This window comes from Cervus canadensis, chromosome 10 (assembly GCF_019320065.1).
Source record: "Cervus canadensis isolate Bull #8, Minnesota chromosome 10, ASM1932006v1, whole genome shotgun sequence".
NCBI classification, from domain to species: Eukaryota; Metazoa; Chordata; class Mammalia; order Artiodactyla; family Cervidae; genus Cervus; species Cervus canadensis.
In genome coordinates this window covers 74,010,536-74,026,461 of record NC_057395.1, presented here as the reverse complement: position 1 = coordinate 74,026,461, position 15,926 = coordinate 74,010,536, and the positions used below count along the sequence as shown (strand labels likewise).

Sequence of the window (15,926 nt, the reverse complement as noted above, 5' to 3'; positions counted from 1 at the left end):
CTCTTCCCATCAGGTGGCCAAAGGATTGGAGCTTCAGCTTCAGCATGAGTCCTTTCAGTGACTATTCAGGTTTGATTTCCTTTAGAATTGACTAGTTTGATCTTGCAGTCCAAGGGACTCTCAAAAGTCTTAACACCACAATTCAAAGGCATCAGTTTTTCGGTGCTCAGCCTTCTTTAGGGTCCAACTCTCACATCCATACATGACTGCTGGAAAAACCGCAGCCTTGACTATTCAGACCTTTGTTGACAAAGTGATCTTTGCTTTTTAACACACTGTCTAGGTTTGTCATAGCTTTCCTTCCAAGGAGCAAGGATCTTTTAATTTTATGGCTGCAGTCACCACCTGCAGTGACTTTGGAGCCCAGGAAAATAAAGTCTGTCACTGCTTCCACTTTTTCCCCATCTATTTGCCATGAAGTGATGGGACCAGATACCATGATCTTAGTTTTTTGAATGACTCTATTCATATCATACACCAAAAATCAAAACTGTTACTCATTCACTAATTTACTCCCCCCGCCCGCCCAGTTTTTTTAGGAAGACCAAGGACTGTTCCAGGCACTGGGGATACAGTGTCAAATTGGTCAGACAAGTTCCCTGCTCTCACAGAGTTGCCATTCTAGATTGACTTGCTCTTCAGTCCTAGTTGGCATTCATCAATGGGTGACCCCAGATAGCTGGGTCAGATCTCCCAGCCACATAGATGGATCTCCTCCTGCTCTATTATCTCTATTATCTATTATTACAGGACTATTATCTATATTACTCTAATTTTTTATGATACAGTTTTAAGGACCCAGCTAATATCTCAAAACATTTCAATAAATTTTAGAATTGTAGATAAAACTAAGGCCATCTTAGATGTGGGTTCGATCTCTGAGTTGGGAAGATCCCCTGGAGGAGGGCATGGCAACCCACTCCAGTATTCTTACCTGAAGAATCCCACGGACAGAGGAGCCTGGTGGGCTACAATCCATAGGGTCACAAAGAGTCGGACACGACTGAAGTGACTTAGCATGCATGCAAGGGCACCTCTGGTCACTATCTCCCATTAGCTACATCCACAATGACCAATACAAGGAAGAGCTTCACAGACCTTGTTCTAGTCATAAACACACAAAACACCCACTATATCCTTAAATACACACAGTACTGTCATAAATGTATTTCACGAATATGTTTTTATTAATGTTATTTCCCTGAACATCCTATTCTAGGACATTTTTGGCTCTAATAAGAAAATGTCTTGATGTTCATTCCATGCAATGACATAGAGATCTAGCCTATTCTTTTTAACTGCTGCATGGGATTCCCAGGGCTCTGGGTCAGCCCTCAGATCTCCTAAGGTTGGTTGTTATAACTTAATGCCGCAGTGCCTGAGCTGGGTCTTCTTGGGAGCACAAGCATGTAGTTCTCTAGGGGTGATAGCCCAAAGTAAAACTGCGGGGTCTGCCTTTAAAATTGTAAGGGACATTGGCAAATTGCCTTGGAGTGGCTGATCGAAATTTATATGCCCAATGGCCCTGTCCTATCTTCACACGTTGTATTGTTTCCATTCCCTGATGGGAAGGCCTTTATCCAAAACTCTCTTAGGAAGACGCAGCAATTATCTGCATCTGCCCCACAGCAGCAGTCCATTCCTTTTACCATCTTTCAGTCAAGCAGATGAAGTTCTTATCTTAGAAAGGAAAGCCTTGTGTCTTATGTCAGAAAGGAAAACCAGCCTGAGCCTTGAATCTTAGCCCCAGACTTAGTCAGGTCTGATAAATTATCTTGTATGTGAACTTGGTGCAGAATAAAAACAGTCAATGGAAGAATTTTTACTACGCTTCTCTCAGCCCCAATACCATGTAAAACAAGGGCCCATTGTTTAGGAGAATCCAGTTTTGTTTTTTATTTTGAGATCATTGCAGAGTCACAAGAAGTTGTTAAAAAAAAAAAAAGTACAAAGAGGTCCTGGGTACCCTTGATTCAATTCCCTCCCTCCTCACCCACAATTATATCTTCCATAATCATAGTACAAGATCAAAACCAGAACACTGACATTGGGACAGTGTGTTTGTATCTCTGTGTCATCTTATCTCATCTGCTGATTCATGTAACCACCAATGCAATCAAGAGAGAACTATTCTGGGACTCCCCTGGTGGTCCAGGGGCTAAGACTCCATACTCTCAATGCAGGGGGCCTGGGTTCGATCCCTGGTCAGGGAATTAGACCCCATACGCCACAACTAAAGACCCTGCCTGCTGCAACTAAAAAGCATCCCACATTCCACAACGAATATCAAAGACCCTGCATGCACAATTAAGACCTGGTGTAGTCAAATAAATATTTTTAAAAAGAACCCTCCGAAAAAAAGAAACAACTATCCCATCACCACAAAGATCTCCTTTGTGCCACCCCATTCAGAGGTGCAGTCTCCTTCACCCCCCTCAACACCCTTAACCCTTGGCAATCACTAACCCTTTCTTCATCTCTAAAATGTCACTTTCAGAATACTACATAAATAGAATCATACAGTACATGACCGCTGGAGATTGGCTTAAAAAATGACTCAAGGTCAGATGCTTGCATTTTACAGTGCGCTTTCCCATATTTACTAGACCCACAAGAGACAAACTTCACAAAAGCGCCCAACGTGTGGTGACAATCGAGATGGGACCACACACACTCCCCTGATTTCAGGTTGGGTTCAGCACAGCCCTGGAGCAAAATGCAGAACTTTATAGAATATTTCTCATGCAGAGCCATTAAAAAAAGACTCCAACCCAAACCAACAAAACAAGGTACAAAGCAAAACAGTGGGGACTCTTACTGTAAGGGAAGGCTTGCCCGCGCCAGCAGTGGCTGGGGAACAACACCAAGGGCTCCGAGGCCACCGGGAGCCCGGGGACCTCCCCAGCAGGCAGGCAAGCGGCAGCCGGCGGCAGGCAGCGTTCCTTGGGTGGCAAAGGCCTTTTGCTGAGTCCAGTCCCTGCATTCAGTAGACACCACACCAGCCCTGCTGCCCATCACTGCCCCGCTCCCTCTTACTCACCCAACCACAGTCCACCGCAATGGCGTGGACCTGTTTTAAACCACTGAGAAACTGCTTCTGAGGTCACAGAGCAAGAACGTTTTAATGTGAAGGAAGAGGGAGGGGTGGGAGAAAGATAGTGGAGAAATGCAAAAAGAAACAGTACTAGAAACAAAAGATTAGAGGGACTTCCCTGGTGGTCCAGGGGTTAAGAAACTGCCCTCCAGTGCAGGGGACGTGGCTTCCAGCCCTGGTCGGGGGACTGAGCTCTCACATGGCCCAGGGCAACTAAGCCCAAGCACTGCAACTATAGAGCCGGTGAGCCACAACTGGAGAAGGCCATATGCCGCAACGCATAGCCCGAGAAGTGCAGCTGAGACACAGCCCAAAGAGAAAAGAAATTCTAAAAATAAATATTAGAATATCTTCATCCTATCCAAATCCTTAGTTGGGTCTCCATGAAGCACTGACTCCTATGAAACTGAAAAACAGTAATGCTCAGGCAGTGAGTCCTGTCTAGGAACCAGGCACTGTTTTAAGGGCCTTTTCAGATTTGACCTCATGTTATCTTCCTAAACCGGGTTCCCTGGTGGCTCAGATGGTAACGAGTCTGCCTGCAATGTGGGAGGCCCGGGTTCCATCCCTGGGTTGGGATGCTCCTCTGGAGAAGGAAATGGCAACCCACTCCAGTAGTCTTGCCTGGAGAATCTCATGGAGGAAGGAGCCTGGCAGGCTACAGTCCATGGGGTCGTAAAGAGTCAGACACGGCTGAGTGACTTCACTTTTCTTTCTTTCTATCTTCCCAATAGCCCCCATGAGATTGGCAGAACTTAGATCCCATTTTACAGATAAGGAAAGCAAGGACAGGAAGTTGAAGTCACTTGTCTAGAATCAACTACAAGTAGCAGAGAAGGATTTAAAGCCAGGATGTCTGATTCTGAAAGCTCTACTCGACTGCCATCTGCCACGCTGGCAGCAGATGTCTCAAAATTAATCTTCCCTAATGATGGATCTCTTTTAGTTACACCGTTACGCTCAAACTGAATGGGCCATGCCGTGATTCATGAGTTTTTTAAAATGTTTTTCTTCTTGTGTTGAGGTTAGCTCAATTTTATGCAATTTCATAGACTGAGGGGTTTTTTTTTCCTCCTTTTTTGGTAAGATGATTTTGCAGTGAGGGCTGTAAGTTTTTTTTTTTTTTTAATGAAAAATCTGAATCATACGCAAAAGCAGACAAAATAGTAAAATGAATCGCTGTGTACCATTCAGATTCAGCCGTTTTCAAGATCTCACCACACGTGTCTCTTCTAAGCTTCTTTTTTTCTCTCTTCGGTAAAGTGTTTTTAAAAAATTCTTGAAGTCTCCTCTCTCCACAGAACATCATTTAAAAATCTGAACACTTAAAAAAAAAACTTTTTATTTTGTAATGGGGTATAGTGGATTAACAATGTTGCAATAGTTTCAGGTCAATAGCAAGGGGACTCAGCCATACACATACATGTATCCATTCTCCCCCAGACCGCCTTCCCATACAGGCCGCTGCTTAACATTGAGCAGAGGTCCCTGTGTTACATATACAGTAGGATCTTGTTGGTTATCTGTTTAAAATATAACAATTTGTACAAGTCCACCCCAAACTCCCTAACTATCGCTTCCTCCCCATCCTTTCACCCGGCAACGATTAAGTTCCTTCTCTCAGTCTGAGTCTGTCTCTGTTTTGTAAGTTCATTCGTATCATAAAAATCTGAACACTTTCTATGATCACGCCTGACAGAAGTCACAGCACTTCCTGGTGCCGTCTTGAACACTGTTCATCTTCAAATCTTGTCTCCACATGCCCTTAACTGGTTTATAAGATACCTGTTTATAAGGTCTAAACAAAGACCACACATCACATTTGCCTAGTCTATCTCTTACATTTATTTAAACTAGAATAGCCTCCCCCTTCCTTTCTTTTTTTTAACAGAATATTGACATGTTGGCGAAGTAGGTGAGTTGTCTTGTAGACCATCTCATGTTCTGGAATTATCTGTTTGCTTCCTCATGGTGTTGTTAATTATTTCTCTTTCTACTTCATTTCCCATGATTTCACTTTAAAATGAGATTAGGCTCGGATTAATCAGGTGGGGGAGCAAGGCTTCCGAGCAGTGCTGAGTTCTTCCCATCGCCTCGCATCAGGGGGGCATGGTGTCCAGGTGTCCCCCTACCCTTCCAGAGATGCTCAGACGGGAGAGTGAGACCAGGTGGAAACACCTGCTTCGTCCAGTGTGAAGCTTCCCCACACCTTTCCTCTAATGTTTTCATCCACTCATGCTCATGGCCCGAATCAATGATTTCATTAGGGGTTTGGAAGTTTTTAAAAATGTATTTTGAATGAGGAGAGTTATCTGAGAGTACTGCAATCATATGAATACATCTGTGCAGCGTCTACGTGCTGCCAAACCGCTGCCACAAATCTTTCTTCACTGCCCTCTCCCAATCAGCCTGTGAGCGGGGCCAAGCCAACAGGAGGCCAGAACAGTGGGCTGACTTGAGCAGGGCCCCCTCGGGGGCCTGGGAGTCTGGGTTCAAATCCCAGCTCTGCCACTTACCAGGGGTATGGGATCTTGCTTGACTTCTCAGCCTCAACTTTCTCACCTGTCAAATGGGGATAAATGGCACCACCAGAGCTAGTGTGAGGCTGACTTACTGCTTGTACAGATCGTAGAATGGAACAGGACACAAACTCCTCTTTTTTCCACCCTTCCAGATAAAGAAATCGAGAGGCCAACAAGCTGAATACATGTCCTCAGGTCCCAGAGCTGACTGGGTGCTGAACAGAACCTCTTTCCACTGCATGATACTGTGTCAGTGGAACGCTTTTTCACACTTTGAAAATAACTGCAAATAATTAGGAAAAACCACCTTTGGCCATAAAGACTTAAGAGTAACACCTAAACGGCTTAATATAACACCAGATCCAAGGTCCCGCATGATGTGGGTGCTAAGCACCCCTCCGATCTCGTCTCCTAGGAGTGAGACAGGCCGGGCCTGGGACCTTTGGCTGCACTGCTTGCACCTGGACAAACACTTCCTCTGGGCAACGGAAGACAAAGAAACTACAGGGACTAAAAGTAACTGCAGTAACCGCGTGCATGCGCAGCTGGGACAGATCATGAACAGCAAGATACAAAGAGACCAAACAGCCAACTGCCACTTCTTAGGTGCCGGGACCCCGCACACAGCACCACCAACGGGGTGGGCAGGCCATCCAAGCCACACCTCTGGCCCGACCCCTGGACCCACCCCTACCTCCACCCCACTTAAGGGACCTACTCCCCCAGGGAGCGAGCAAGGGCACCTGCTAGTACGTATTTCCCCTCCCTCATGCAGCATAAGTCCCAGGAAAGCCCTGCCTGAATTTCTCGTCTGGCCTCTTAACAACTCCTGTTGATTGAAGAGTCCAAGAACCTGGCTCAGTAACAGAAGGTCTGTCTTTTCCTCAAATGCAGGGACACTATTTTGCTTCACTCAAACCATCTCATGCCCTTGCACTGGTTCCTTCCGCCACACATTCTCTTTCCCAGAGCTCTCCCTGACTTCAGGTGCTGTCTCAAAGGTCGCCTCCTCAGAGACGCCTTCCCTGATCAGAGTATCAAACCCCTCTCCCCCTCACGCCAACCTCTCCCCACGTTCTATCCCCGGGCCTGCTGTCTTTCCAAGTCGGATCAGGATCTTAACACACGTTGCGTGTTTACTGATTCACTGTCGGACGTGCTTTGTCTTGTTCAGGCAGCATCCTTAGCACGCAGTCTGCATGCGTGTTCAGTCGCTCAGTGTCTGACTTTGCGACCCCAAGGACTGTATCCTGCTAAGCTCCTCTGTCCGTGGGATTTTCCAGGCAAGAATACTGGAGTGGGTTGCCGTTTCCTCCTCCAGGGGATCTTCCTGACTCAGGGATCAAACCCGCATCTCCTGCATTGCAGGTGAATTTCTTACCACTGAGCCACCGGGGAAGCCCTAGCATCGCGTATAGTCACTGAAATTGGCACTACACAGACAGTGGATATTGAATATTGAATACCTCCCTCTACCCATCATCCAACCCCAACAACCACTCATGGCCAGTCTAGCTTTCTTTTCATCCATCTCCTTCCTCTTTCATAGTACTTGGAAGCAAATCCCAGCCAAAATATACTTTCACCCTACAGCCTCACAGCATTATGCACAAGAATCCAGTATGCCCATTTATCAATAGCTTTTTTATATTTTTTGTTTTACAAAATAAAAACAAATTGCTTATGATTTGTTGAGTTGATTATGAGTTGATTAAAGCAACATATAATGGAAAAAGATGAGGTCCTCCATAGTTTCACCTGTCTGTACTAACCATCCTTCACAGTTTGAAGTAAGCCGTGGTAGAGTTTGTTAAGTGATCCCCAGAATTCTTCCTTTTTCCCCTTCTTTTACAATCAAGGAATCTGTGATTCCAGGCACGGCATACAGGCACCAGAATGAATATCCCAGCTTTCCTTGTGGTGAGGCTGTGGTTAAGTGACTAAACTATGGTCAGGATGGAATCAAAAGTGATGCATGTGACACTTTAAAGGTCCTTTAAAAAGTGGGGTGAACCTCCCCTTTTCTCCCATGCTTACTTGCTAGGCTTTGATGTGATAGAGTGTCATCTTGGACCACAAGGAAAAGGGCAGCATTTTAAGGATGACACAGCAAGATGAAAGGAGTCTGGTTCTCTGATGACCTTACAAAAAAACAATATATTTATCTTATATAAAAATATAGACGCATTTATCTATATCAGCTCAGATTTTTACATAAAAGACAGACAAACTTCTAGGATATTTATGCCTCCATGATTTCAGTTCTCTGTTACACAGAACCAAATTTATGTCTGTCTGTGTGGTATGCTATGCTCAGTCGTGTCCAACTCTGCGATCCCATGGACTGCATGCTCCTCTGTCCAAGGAATTTCCCAGGCAAGAATACTGGAGCGGGTTGCCATTTCCTACACAAAAGGATCTTCCTGACCCAGGGATTGAACCTGTGTCTCTGGTGTCTGCTGAACTGGCAGTCAGATTCTTTACCACTAGCACCACCTGGGAAGCCTGTCTGCCTGTCTACACCTATTTATTATGTATCTCCTACCAGATTTCTTTCAATGCGTTTATGTATGCATGTGTATGTGTATATGTGTAGCAACTTGTATTATGTGGAATCCCAACATACACAAAAATACCCAGACTCAGCTTATGAGCCTCCCTCTGCCCAGCACCCAGCCTCAAAAACCAACTCATGGCCAATCTAGCTTTCTTTTCATCCATCTCCTTCCTCTTTCATACTACCTGGAAGCAAACCCCAGCCAACATATACTTTCATCTGGAAAAATTTCATCTGTAAATATTATCTGTAAGCGAATCTCTGAAAAAACCCACAATCTTTTTTCAAAAACACAGACATAATACTATCATGCCTAGAAAATTCCTTAATATTACTAAAGCAGATTTTAATTTATTTTAGCCAAAAATACTATGTAAATAATATACCGTGGGCAATTTTCAACATCACTATGCGCAGCATGCACATGCACATAGAACCACCTAATTTTTAATATGGAACGCCCAGTTATTCCATAGAAATTATGTACAAAAGGTTATTTGGTCATTCCCCAATCTACGGACTCTCATGTCCATTTCATTTTTTTTTTTTCCATTTTAATAAATGAAGCAATGGACCTTTACTGATCTCAGGATTTCTCAGCTTGTGCACTTTTAAGATTTGGGGCTGGATGACTCTTTTCTGAGTGGAGTTGGCCTATGGATTGTAGGCTCTTTCACAGCAACCCTGGTCCTCATCCTTGCTTGATAATAGCAGCACTTCCCTCTCCAAGTCGTAACAACTAGAGCTGTCTCCAGGCACTGCCAAACGTGCCCTGGGGCCCTGATCACGAACCATGACTCTAAACACTTACATATACACTTAAGCAAGTAGACAGCCCTCATTTCCACAGTGGAGGCCAGCGGAGAAATGGAAACAGGAGTTTGCAAAATGGTGGCCACTCGAGAAAAATATCAGTTCCTACTCACACTGGATTGTAGTTACTACCGTCAGGATCCGATGGAAGAACACGAGATACATTTTATAAAACGGGTGCAGGGAGGGAAACGCCATCCTGATTCACAGTCCTGTTTTCTCCCAGTGGTTGGATTAGATTTCAGGGACAGGTGTGACCCTCTGCATCCTTTTTTTCCTTACATGTAATAAGAAGTTTTATTATAATGGTGTTTGTACACAAAAGAGGAAAGGACTTCCAAATCTGACATGGATCCTAAACCCAACAGCTTGAAGCACACCCCCTCTGCTGAGATTTACCCCTGGCAAGATTTAATATGCAGCCAGAAGCTGCTGAGGAAAAATCAAAGGGCCAAAGGGTGCCTCATGGGGCTGAAATAAGTCAGTGAGTGGAAGTCATTCAGTCGTGTCCAACTCTTTGCAATCCCATGGACTATACAGTCCATGGAATTCTCCAGGCCGGAATACTGGAGTGGGTAGCCTTTCCCTTCTCCAGGGGATCTTCCAATTCAGGGATCGAACCCAGGTCTCCTGCACTGCAGGTGGATTCTTTACCAGCTGAGCCACCAGGGAAGCCCAAGAATACTGGAGTCTGTAGCCTATCTTTCTCCAGGGGATCTTCCCGACCCAGGAATCGAACTGGGGTTGCCTGTTTTGCAGGTGGATTCTTAACCAGCTGAGCCACCAGGGAAGGCTGAAATAAACCAAGGAAGTGACTAAAGCAGGTTCAAGGCTCTGGAGTTAGGCTGGTCCAGCTGGTGATTCTTTAGCTCACAGCAGCACCAAAGAATCCTCAGGATCTACAATTCCTGGGATGGTTAAAACACAGCTATAGCAAAAACAATCCTAAAGGAAACCAACCCTAAATATTCATTGGAAGGACTGATGCTGAAGCTGAAGTTCCAATAAGAAGCTGAAGCTCCAATACAAAGTTGAAGCTCCAATACTTTGGCCTCCTTGTGCGATGACCTGATTCATTGGAAAAGACCCTGATGCTGAGAAAGATTGAGGGCAGGAGGAGAAGAGGAAGAGGGAGGAAGAGATGGTTGGATGGCATCACCGACTCGATGGACATGAGTTTGAGCAAGTTCTGGGAGTTGGTGATGGACAGGGAAGCCTGGCGTGCTGCAGTCCATGGGGTTGCAGAGAGTTGGACACAATGACTGAACAACAACAGCAAAAACAAACTAAAAATAATTTTTAAAATACCCAGTTAAAAAAAAAACAAAGAAAAAATGAATACAAAGAAAGATAAGAGAAGCCTTAAGGGGCATTAAAAAGAATAGTTTTGTAGATATTCACAAGGGTTTAAGTCACTTACTCATTCAATAAATGCTGTGAGCACCTACTATGGTACAGATCGAAGTCCCAGGAGTCTACTTGGGGCAGGGGCAAGATAGACGGCACCCCTGACTCCCAGAATCAACATCCTGGTAGATTTTACTCTGGAGCATGGGATTCACTCTTACTAGTAAAATCCAGCTAGCAGTTCCTGTTAGCTAAAGATAGACAGGACAGAGGGACATCTAAGCCAAATCTTCACTCTGAGAAAGAGCTCATTGTATACCATGCACTATGTTAGTTGCTTTCCATACACTGGCTCATGTAATCCTCAAAATAAATAAGATGAATAATATTGTACCCCCCTGCCCCCGCCCCGGCCATCGTTTTGCAGAAGAGGAAACTGAAGACCAGAAAGATTAATCAGCCTGCACAAAGAGCCAACCAGGTGACTGGCACTAAAACATCTTTCATTCTTTCTGTTTTTTTCCTGGCCGTGCCCAGTAACATGCGGGATCTTAGCTTTCCAACCAAGGATCGGACCCGTGCCTCCTGCATTGGGAACGTGGAGTCTTAACCACTGGCCCACCAGGGAGGTCCAGTGAAGCATTTTTTAGAGCAGAGGTTCTCAGTGGGGAGGGGGTGATTTTGTCCGGCAGGGGCCACTTGGCAATGCCTGGACACATTTTTCATTGTCACAACCGCGGGAGGGTACTACTGGGATCTAGTGGTAGAGGTCAGGGAGGCTGTTAAATATCCTACAAGGCACAGGACGCCCCCACAACAAAGAATCAAATGTCCCAAGTGCCAAGGAGAAACTCTGTTTTAGAACAATGCCATTCTGCGGGGAAAAAGAAACTTTGCAAATGAACACATTAGAAAAACGGAGAGGCAAAAACGAAAGGTGGTTAAAACAGCCCAAAAACCTGAGAGTGAATTCTGGCTTTACCTGTACAACCTGGATAAGAGAGATGCTGAGAGGATGAAGTGAGATAAAGCGCTGCGAAGAAGGCCTGGCATGCAGTAAGCCGCAGGTAAATGTTTGCTCACTCCACACAGGGCACCTCACAGGAAACTATAGATGAATTCGTCATTGCAATTCATGAGACGTCTGGCAACGGCAGCCCAGGAGGGTCAAGAATGTTAAGGACTGAGACACACCCACTAGGTCAGCATATCTCTTGGCCTCTCCCGTGGGCAGAAGATGCCACAGGCCACAGGTCCAAGCAACACAGCTTCGGATGACCTATCCAAAGGAGGAAGAAGTGGGAAAGGTGCATTCAGCCCTTCATTTTCTCTCAGAGAACCATCTATAGCAGCATCGTCCAGCATACATGGCCTTATGTCTCATCAGTCAGAACTGGCTCATGGTAAAGGGGCTTAGTCTAGTCATCCTTTATCCCTTTGGCCCGAGCACAAGGCCAACAAGACTGGGGGTCTGTTGGTCCAGAAGAGGAGCAATGGCTACTGGCTGAGCTATCCACACAGGCTGTCCTGGAGGAATCCAATACACCAGCCAAGCCAAACTTCTCGACATGTGGAATAACTAGGAGGTGCGGCTGCCCCTCCAAGTGCCAGCTGACATTCAGTAATGCAGCCTCACCCTGCACCAGACAAATGCTGGCCACTTCAGGGGACCCTCTCACTCTCTCCCATCACGTCCCTCACCACTCTACCCTCTAGCAACACTGGTATTTCACCCGTTGTCCCTTAAAAGCAGCAAGCGCCTTGCTACCTCGGGTTCTATGCACAGCTATTACCTCTGCCCTGGATGCTCGCCCCACCCACCTCCACCTTTAGAATTTTTGCATGAATGTCACAATGTCACTGCCACCAGGAAGCCTTCCCTGACCACCACCACCCACCCTTACTAGATTAGTTTTCACTGAACCGTGCACTTTTTGATCATGGCGTTTATTCTCATTGTAATGAACAATTAGCTGAAAATTTAGTTGTTTGATGCTTCCCTTTCCTGTTATGTCCTACATAGCAGCCGTGAGCCATGTGTGACTCTTTAGCACTTGAAATGTGGCTATGTCAAACACACCCTGATCTCTATGACTTAATACCAAAAAAAATGTAAAACAGTGCATCAATAATTGTAAAAGTATTGCTTATATTGAAATGATACTAATTTTTTACATACAGTTGCTGTTCAGTCAGTCACTCATGTCCAACTCTTTGCGACCCCATGGACTGCAGCACACCAGGCTCCCTTGTCCTTCACCATCTCCTAGAGCCTGCCCAAACTCTTGTCCACTGAATTGATGATGCCATCCAACCACCTCATCCTCTGTAGTCCCCTTCTCCTCCTGCCCTCAATCTTTCCCAGCATCAAAGTCTTTTCCAATGAGTCGGCTCTTTGCATCAGGTGCCCAAAGTACTGGAACTTCAGCTTCAGCATCAGTCCTTCCAATGAATATTGGGGGTTGATTTCCTTTGGGATTGACTCATTTGATTGTTTTTTGATACATTAGGTAAAATAAAAACATACTATTAATTTCACTTATTTTTTATCTTTTAATTTGGCTACTAGGGAACTTCAAATTACACATGTGGTTTGTGTTTTTCACTCAACCTACATTTCTTTTGGATGGTGCAGCTTGAGACCTAATAAGTTCCATGAGAATAGAGACCATAACTAGATTGTTCCTTATTTATCCCAAGTGCTTAGGACAGAGCCTGGCACAGAATATGTGCTGAATAAATATCTGCTGAATAAACAGATGAGTGAATAAATGAGTGAACAAATTTAAGAGACTGTAAGAGGTTGCCAGGTTCATATCCTGGTTGTCAAGAAGAGCTTGTATATTGCATTTTAAAGTTCTCCAAATGTTTACCAGGTGCTATATCCATGAAATTACAGTTCGTTCATCTGCCTTGTCTTGGATAACACGGGTGCCAGCTTTCAGCCGGTTCCCCTGCTTCTTTAGCTAACTTCACAGCCCAAGAAAGACAAGGCTTGAGAGAAATGTCCACAGCAGCCTGGCAGCCAGAGTCTCCCACAAAAGCCAAGAGATGGCTTGGGGAGTCTGTCAACCTTGACCGGACAAACACGTTCCAGAAAGGGCCACTTGAACTTTCAGGGGACGGCACGGGGGACAGGAGCCAAGGCGGGCAAGGCTGTGCCAACCGCAGGGAAGCCAAGAGGCCACGACCAAGTGTCTGAGAGGCTGAACGAGCCTGGGCCTGAACCAGCGAGGTGGGGTCACCTGTCTCCGTCCTACGCCAAGGAAAACAGTTCTCTGAGATGAGACAGGAAGGAGGCGGCTGACCAGGTCAGACTCGGGAGCGGCCCAGGCCACGTGGCCCCTGGGGGCTGTGAGTCTGTAGCGCTCTCTGAGGCTGCCCCTTCCCGAGTCCCTCCTGGGCCTGACGCTCTAATTTAGGTCCACTGTTGGGTGGAGAGAAGGGATTAAGGGTTTGAGGGGGCAGAAGAGAAATAAACCTTGGTGTCTTGGCTTCTCTTAAACCGGGCTTTATGTGCTTAGGAGTGAGCTGGCTACAATGAGCTTGAACCCCGACCCTGGCCTTGGGGCTTGTGTTCCTGTTTGGATAGTTGCACTGACAGCTCACACTTGGAAAGGGGTCACTGCCGCAGGCCAGACTCAGCTCTAAGTCCTCAACAGTGACGGCCTAAATGAGAGCTAACGCGGGTCCCACGTGTCAGCAACCCAGAGGGGCAGCCGCAGAGGTGGGATCTGAGCCCTGGCAGTTGGAGCTGCCATTCTGTTCTCTAGTTATGCAGGTTTGAACCCCAGCTCTACTGTTGATTTGCTCTATCACTTTGCAATAGCACCAACAGCTATTTAGCGATCTCTCACCAAGCTCTAGCCAGTCACTGCTATATATGCATTACTCCCTGAATGTATCGCTAGTTGAATCCTCCTGACAGCCCTCAGCTGTTGGTTCCCATGGACCCTCTGCTGATGCTGGCACTGCACCGCCTGGCTGGGATCCCAGCTGTGCAACTTGATCATAGCTGTGCCCTTATCCTCTTGGGGCCTCAGTTTCTTCATCTATAAAATGGGAATGACTAATAATAGTACCTACCAATGGGTTGTTATGAGGGTAGTAAATGAGCTAATACTTGAAAGTGTTTAGCAGAGTGTCTGGCAAAGAGGAAGTGTTCAAAGAAGGGCCCTAGTTCCGTCATGCATGTGATACCTGGGCCACAGGAAAGGTGACAAGTTGGGGTCAAGGCTCCTGAGGGAAGGCTGGGAGGCAGAATCTCAAACTCAACCTTCCAACCTTCCAGTCCCTCCACTCCCCTGGCACTTCTTGGGGGTACATGCATCTTTTCGACAGCTACCCGCAGGCCCTCCGCACCCTGGACACCCCTTGGGTTTCATCTTCGCTTCTTGATGGCCCAGCCCAGCAGCCCCCGGGGGCGCCTCCCAGCCTCCATGGCCCACCTCCCTGAATCCCTTCTCCATGTTCCTCGGGTAAGATTTTAACATAAATCTGACCTTGTCGTGCCCCTACTAAAACCTCTTTAATGACTCCCCACTGCCCTCGGGCTCAGTTCCAGACTTTCACAGGGACGAAAAACAGTGGCTTTCAAAATCTTGGAGACGCACAGTAAGAAACACATTTTTCAATGCCGGGCAGGGTACGCTTTTATAAAACTTGAAATAAAAGTCTCGAGAAACCACACTGACCTCATGGGCAACACACATGAATATTTTCTATTCTATTCTTTGTCTCCCCCTGCCCAGGGCCAGCTGTGACCCACTAAACTGATTTCACGACCCACCGAGGCATTCAGACTTGCAGCCTGAACAACGCTGGTTTCAGAAAGAACTCTCAGGCCCAGGTCCTGGCAGCCCTTCAGGCTCATCCTTCCTCACCCTCTCCTGGCAGCCCAAACTCTGGTCAGGCTGAACCCCCGGCATCATATGCCCTCTTGCCACTGGGTCTTTGAACATGCTGTTCCCTCTTCTCGATTGTTCATCTGGCTTAGCCAAAGGCCACCTCCTTAGAGAAGCTGCCTGCCCACCCCATGAATGTTGTCTCACCATCACCTGTGACCCACCTTCAGACTCTCCTGAACCTTAGAACCACCTTGAGTGGTTTTTTTTTTTTAAACTAATGCCCAGTCCTGACTTCACATCAACTGAATCAGGCATTTCTGTGGGGTAAAGACTGAATACTAGGATTCTAAAAAATTCCCCAGTGAGTATGGAGAACGCTTGGGTGTAGAGGTCACCTTGTTTTATTTTCTCCAAAGCACTTAGGATGACCTGAACTAGTAGCTTATGTATTTGCTTATTTACTTGCTTGTCTGGGATTAAATGAAGCAAGGGAAAAGAGTCTCAGATTTCTTTATGTTCCTCTCCCTTCCCTGGGGGCCGAGGAGGAGCCTGCACTTGTGTTGCTGGCCTAATCTTAAAGTAAGAAACATGATGGAGATGAGAAATCAGCTCTGAGGGCACCTCCACAACACCTCCTAGGATGCAGATTTTCTTTCCAGTAGCTGCCAAAAAGATCAACTTATTTAAAACTACAACATATGCCCCAAATCTAGCGGGCTGTGGGGGTCCCTCAGCTCAGATGTTTG

General features: G+C 46.2%; 1 protein-coding gene across 3 annotated transcripts in view; it reads right to left on the bottom strand.

The window, feature by feature from the left end:
• Nucleotides 1–15,926, bottom strand: part of EYA2 (EYA transcriptional coactivator and phosphatase 2) — a 253,650-nt gene that overhangs the window by 184,288 nt on the left and 53,436 nt on the right. For 2 of the 3 annotated variants that reach the window (XM_043479365.1, XM_043479367.1), the window contains exon 1: nucleotides 2,819–2,971. The exons of the other annotated variant lie outside the window; for it this stretch is intronic. The gene's annotated coding sequence lies outside the window, so the exon portion shown is untranslated. Of the gene's footprint in view, nucleotides 1–2,818; nucleotides 2,972–15,926 lie in introns of those variants that run through there. 3 annotated transcript variants of the gene reach the window in all.